Source organism: Dendrobates tinctorius, unplaced genomic scaffold (assembly GCF_039654945.1).
Source record: "Dendrobates tinctorius isolate UK_male_01 unplaced genomic scaffold, ASM3965494v1 ptg000014l, whole genome shotgun sequence".
Classification (NCBI taxonomy): domain Eukaryota; kingdom Metazoa; phylum Chordata; class Amphibia; order Anura; family Dendrobatidae; genus Dendrobates; species Dendrobates tinctorius.
In genome coordinates this window covers 8608006-8614005 of record NW_027361682.1, presented here as the reverse complement: position 1 = coordinate 8614005, position 6000 = coordinate 8608006, and the positions used below count along the sequence as shown (strand labels likewise).

The 6000-nt window shown below is 53.1% G+C and overlaps 1 long non-coding RNA gene across 1 annotated transcript in view; it reads left to right on the top strand.

Annotated features, from left to right (window-relative positions):
• The first annotated feature begins 1074 nt into the window (after positions 1-1074).
• Positions 1075-6000, top strand: part of LOC141070868 (uncharacterized) — a 30204-nt gene continuing 25278 nt past the window's right edge. The window contains exons 1-2 of the long non-coding RNA XR_012226672.1: positions 1075-1134; positions 5247-5337. This is a non-coding gene — a long non-coding RNA (uncharacterized lncRNA). The remainder of the gene's footprint in view (positions 1135-5246; positions 5338-6000) is intronic.

Genomic DNA, 6000 nt, shown 5'->3' with positions numbered 1-6000 from the left:
CCAGAAGATGATGTGCTGTCTTCCTGGTGGCCATACTCCATGCCTGTGGGTGGTGTTGCAGCTGCTGCCATTGCTGCTGCTGCTGCATCTATTGGGCAGCTGTTGAATAAAGAGAAACAAAGGGCCAATGAATATCTTGATATTCAATAGCCCTAGTTTGGAGGAATGGGTTATTTGATAATTACCGTCTCTCCTCTGCTGCTGGCCTCCCCTCCTCAGCATGTTCTATTTGCTGCTCCATTTGGGGTGGTGGTGGTGCGGATGGTGCTGCAGTGGTCTCCTGCCTTCTCCTGCGCCTGGTTGCTGTCTTGGGTGGCATGTTGGGTGTGGCTGTGGGTCCCACTGTCTTGCTTTTATATATGTCTTGTGGGCAGAGCTACTGAGCATGCTCAGACCAAAAAACCGGATCCGGCCGCCGGATCAGGCTTTCGCCGGATCCGGCGCATTGCGGCGCTCATAGGCTTTCATTGTGTGAAAAAGCCGGACGCGCCGGATCCGGCGTATCCGGCTTTTTCGCCGGAGACAAAAAACGTTACAGTAGACGTTTTTTCCAGACGCCGGATCGCGACACATTGCGACACATTGCCGGATCCGGCGATAACCGGATGAAACGCATGGCCATCCGGCGCGATCCGGCGCAAATGCAAGTCAATGGGGGGGAAACCGGATCCGGCATTGCATTTCGCCGGATCCGGTTTCTGTCAAAAGCGCCGAATCGCGCCTGACGGCGAAAACCTGATGTGTGAAAGAGGCCTTATTTTACCCAGTAGAGTTGCTACCGGGGGGGGGGGCAGAGGGGGCGGTCGCCCCGAGCTCTGAGGGGCCCACTGAGCTATGCTACTGTAACTGTATCGGCGTGCACAGCACGCCCATACAGTTACATTCTGCGGCAGAGCAGGGAGAATCGATCGGACTCTGCCGCCCAGCCGCTATGGGCCCCTGAGGAGGCGGTGGGGGGCCTCGGTGCCAGCAGTGGGCCCCCCACCTCACAGCCAGCAACGTCGTTATGAGCTTTTCTGTGCGCACAGGACCTGTGATGAGGTCACAGGAGGGGAGGAGTCAGGGGGTCACATGATCAGGGGCTTCAGCACAGTGCTCTGCTGTGCTGGTTGTCATGGTGCTGGGTGAGGTGAAGTAAGTTTCTGTGTGGGCTCAGGATTGGTTTACAGGGTGGATGTAGCAGAGCCGTGTGTATGAGGTGTATAGAGCGGAGCCGTGTGTGGGGTACGGAGCAGAGATATGCATGTATGAGGTGTACAGAGGAGCGGAGCCGTGTGTGTATGGGGTGAGCAGAGCTGTTTGTGTATGGAGCGGAGCCGTGTGTGTACGGGGTGTACAGAGCAGAGCCGTGTGTGTACGGGGTTTACAGAGCAGAGCCGTCTGTGCGGCGTGTACGGAGTGGAGTGTGTGTGCAAGGTGTACGGAATTGAGCCGTATGTGTACGAGGTGTATGGTGTGGAGCCGCGTGTGTACGGGGTGTGCGGAGCAGAGCCGTGTGTGTACAAGGTGTACAGAGCAGAGCCACATGTGTACAGCGTGTACGTAGCAGAGCCGTGTGTGTATAGGGGGTGTGGAGCAGAGCCGTGTGTGTATAGGGGGTGTGGAGCAGAGCCGTGTGTGTACAAGGTGTACAGAGCGGAGCCAGGTGTGTACAAGGTGTACTGAGCGGAGCCGTATGTGTACAGCGTGCACGGAGCAGAGCCGTGTGTGTATAGGGGGTATCAGGTGCAGTAATAGGGACACATACGGCAGCAGTGGCTCAGTATTGGGATATCAGGTGCAGTAATATGGACACATACGGCAGCAGCAGTGGCTCAGCATTGGGGTATCAGGTGCAGTAATAGGGACACATACGGCAGCAGTGGCTCAGTATTGGGGTATCAGGTGCAGTAATAGGGACACATACGACAGCAGTGGCTCAGTATTGGGGTATCAGGTGCAGTAATAGGGACACATACGACAGCAGTGGCTCAGTATTGGGGTATCAGGTGCAGTAATAGGGACACATACGGCAGCAGTGGCTCAGTATTGGGGTATCAGGTGTAGTAATAGCGACACATACGGCAGCAGTGGCTCAGTATTGGGGTATCAGGTGCAGTAATAGGGACACATACGGCAGTAGCAGTGGCTCAGTATTGGGGTATCAGGTGCAGTAATAGGGACACATACGGCAGCAGTGGCTCAGTATTGGGGTATCAGGTGCAGTAATAGGGACACATACAGCAGCAGAGGCTCAGTATTGGGGTATCAGGTGCAGTAATAGGGACACATACGGCGGCAGCAGCAGTGGCTCAGCATTGGGGTATCAGGTGCAGTAATAGGGACACATACGGCAGCAGCGGCTCAGCATTGGGGTATCAGGTGCAGTAATAGGGACACATACGGCAGCAGCGGCTCAGCATTGGGGTATCAGGTGCAGTAATAGGGACACATACGGCAGCAGCGGCTCAGCATTGGGGTATCAGGTGCTGTAATAGGGACACATACGGCAGCAGCAGTGGCTCAGCATTGGGGTATCAGGTGCAGTAATAGGGACACATACGGCAGCAGCGGCTCAGTATTGGGGTATCAGGTGCAGTAATAGGGACACATACGGCAGCAGCGGCTCAGCATTGGGGTATCAGGTGCAGTAATAGGGACACATACGGCAGCAGCGGCTCAGCATTGGGGTATCAGGTGCTGTAATAGGGACACATACGGCAGCAGCAGTGGCTCAGCATTGGGGTATCAGGTGCAGTAATAGGGACACATACGGCAGCAGCGGCTCAGTATTGGGGTATCAGGTGCAGTAATAGGGACACATACAGCAGCAGAGGCTCAGTATTGGGGTATCAGGTGCAGTAATAGGGACACATACGGCGGCAGCAGCAGTGGCTCAGCATTGGGGTATCAGGTGCAGTAATAGGGACACATACGGCAGCAGCGGCTCAGCATTGGGGTATCAGGTGCTGTAATAGGGACACATACGGCAGCAGCAGTGGCTCAGCATTGGGGTATCAGGTGCAGTAATAGGGACACATACGGCAGCAGCGGCTCAGTATTGGGGTATCAGGTGCAGTAATAGGGACACATACGGCAGCAGAGGCTCAGTATTGGGGTATCAGGTGCAGTAATAGGGACACATACGGCAGCAGCAGTGGCTCAGCATTGGGGTATCAGGTGCAGTAATAGGGACACATATGGCAGCAGCGGCTCAGCATTGGGGTATCAAGTGCAGTAATAGGGACACATATGGCAGCAGCGGCTCAGCATTGGGGTATCAGGTGCAGTAATAGGGACACATACGGCAGCAGCAGCTCAGTATTGGGGTATCAGGTGCAGTAATAGGGACACATATGGCAGCAGTGGCTCAGCATTGGGGTATCAGGTGCAGTAATAGGGACACATACGGCAGCAGCGGCTCAGTATTGGGGTATCAAGTGTAGTAATAGGAACACATATGGCAGTAGCGGCTCAGTATTGGGGTATCAAGTGCAGTAATAGAGACATATACGGCAGCAGCGGCTCAGCATTGGGGTATCAGGTGCAGTAATAGGGACACATACGGCAGCAGCGGCTCAGTATTGGGGTATCAGGTGCAGTAATAAGGACACATACGGCAGCAGAGGCTCAGTATTGGGGTATCAGGTGCAGTAATAGGGACACATACGGCAGCAGTGGCTCAGTATTGGGGTATCAAGTGTAGTAATAGCGACACATACGGCAGCAGTGGCTCAGTATTGGGGTATCAGGTGCAGTAATAGAGACACATACGGCAGCAGCAGTGGCTCAGTATTGGGGTATCAGGTGCAGTAATAGGGACACATACGGCAGCAGTGGCTCAGTATTGGGGTATCAGGTGCAGTAATAGGGACACATACAGCAGCAGAGGCTCAGTATTGGGGTATCAGGTGCAGTAATAGGGACACATACGGCGGCAGCAGCAGTGGCTCAGCATTGGGGTATCAGGTGCAGTAATAGGGACACATACGGCAGCAGCGGCTCAGCATTGGGGTATCAGGTGCAGTAATAGGGACACATACGGCAGCAGCGGCTCAGCATTGGGGTATCAGGTGCAGTAATAGGGACACATACGGCAGCAGCGGCTCAGCATTGGGGTATCAGGTGCTGTAATAGGGACACATACGGCAGCAGCAGTGGCTCAGCATTGGGGTATCAGGTGCAGTAATAGGGACACATACGGCAGCAGTGGCTCAGTATTGGGGTATCAGGTGCAGTAATAGGGACACATACAGCAGCAGAGGCTCAGTATTGGGGTATCAGGTGCAGTAATAGGGACACATACGGCGGCAGCAGCAGTGGCTCAGCATTGGGGTATCAGGTGCAGTAATAGGGACACATACGGCAGCAGCGGCTCAGCATTGGGGTATCAGGTGCTGTAATAGGGACACATACGGCAGCAGCAGTGGCTCAGCATTGGGGTATCAGGTGCAGTAATAGGGACACATACGGCAGCAGCGGCTCAGTATTGGGGTATCAGGTGCAGTAATAGGGACACATACGGCAGCAGAGGCTCAGTATTGTGGTATCAGGTGCAGTAATAGGGACACATACGGCAGCAGCAGTGGCTCAGCATTGGGGTATCAGGTGCAGTAATAGGGACACATACGGCAGCAGCGGCTCAGCATTGGGGTATCAAGTGCAGTAATAGGGACACATTCGGCAGCAGCGGCTCAGCATTGGGGTATCAGGTGCAGTAATAGGGACACATACGGCAGCAGCAGCTCAGTATTGGGGTATCAGGTGCAGTAATAGGGACACATATGGCAGCAGTGGCTCAGCATTGGGGTATCAGGTGCAGTAATAGGGACACATACGGCAGCAGCGGCTCAGTATTGGGGTATCTAGTGTAGTAATAGGAACACATATGGCAGTAGCAGCTCAGTATTGGGGTATCAAGTGCAGTAATAGAGACATATACGGCAGCAGCGGCTCAGCATTGGGGTATCAGGTGCAGTAATAGGGACACATACGGCAGCAGCGGCTCAGTATTGGGGTATCAGGTGCAGTAATAAGGACACATACGGCAGCAGAGGCTCAGTATTGGGGTATCAGGTGCAGTAATAGGGACACATACGGCAGCAGCGGCTCAGCATTGGTATATCAGGTGCTGTAATAGGGACACACGGCAGCAGCGGCTCAGCATTGGGGTATCAGCAGGATGATGGGTTTGTGCAGGTTGGGGATACATGGTAATGGGGCTGGAATATGAGAAGTGAAACGTGTCGTTGTTGTATCCTCTGTAGCCGAGTCCTGGCTGGAGGAGTTGTCATGTCGGTCTGGGCCAGATGGAAAAGACGTGAAAAGTGACCGATTCCATCAGAAAGAACGTCAGCGGTAAGACACCAACTATACCTGTGCAGTAATCACATATGTTTTGTAGGACTGGTATTTACCACTGACCATATTGCGGTAATATCCATGTTGGTCTTTATATAGGGATTATTTTCAGTAACAGCGCAGTCATCTCCTACATCCACTATTAGGGGGCGTCACCGAGATGTAATCAAAGTTATCTAGTTAGGGGCCCACTCAGAAGTTTCGCCCCCCCCCTGAACCGAAACCTCTGATTTTACCCAAAGAAATATCTCCAGGAATCTTTTAAGTGAAGCCAAGAAGGTCTGAGATATTCAGACAAACCTCCCCGGGGTCAATTAGAGCAAGGAGAAAGATGTCAGCACCTTAGAGAGACACCTCCACAGAGAATCGCTCATTGCCAGCTGCAGATTCTTGGATGACTTATACACAATGTAGGCAAAATGTAACAAAGTGAAAAAACAAACATTTATCTCCAAGTCCCAACCACAAAATTACTGCACAGCGACAGCCAACACCTTATGTAGCATCCACGACCACACCTGAACTTGCCCCTATTACCTCTGCACCTGGCGTGAGGCGTCGCACTCTTACATTGCATATGATGCAGGACAACACAACAGGGGTTCTGGTATGTGATTTCTAGGAGTTGTGATGCCATCCAGGCAAACATTGTTAATCTGT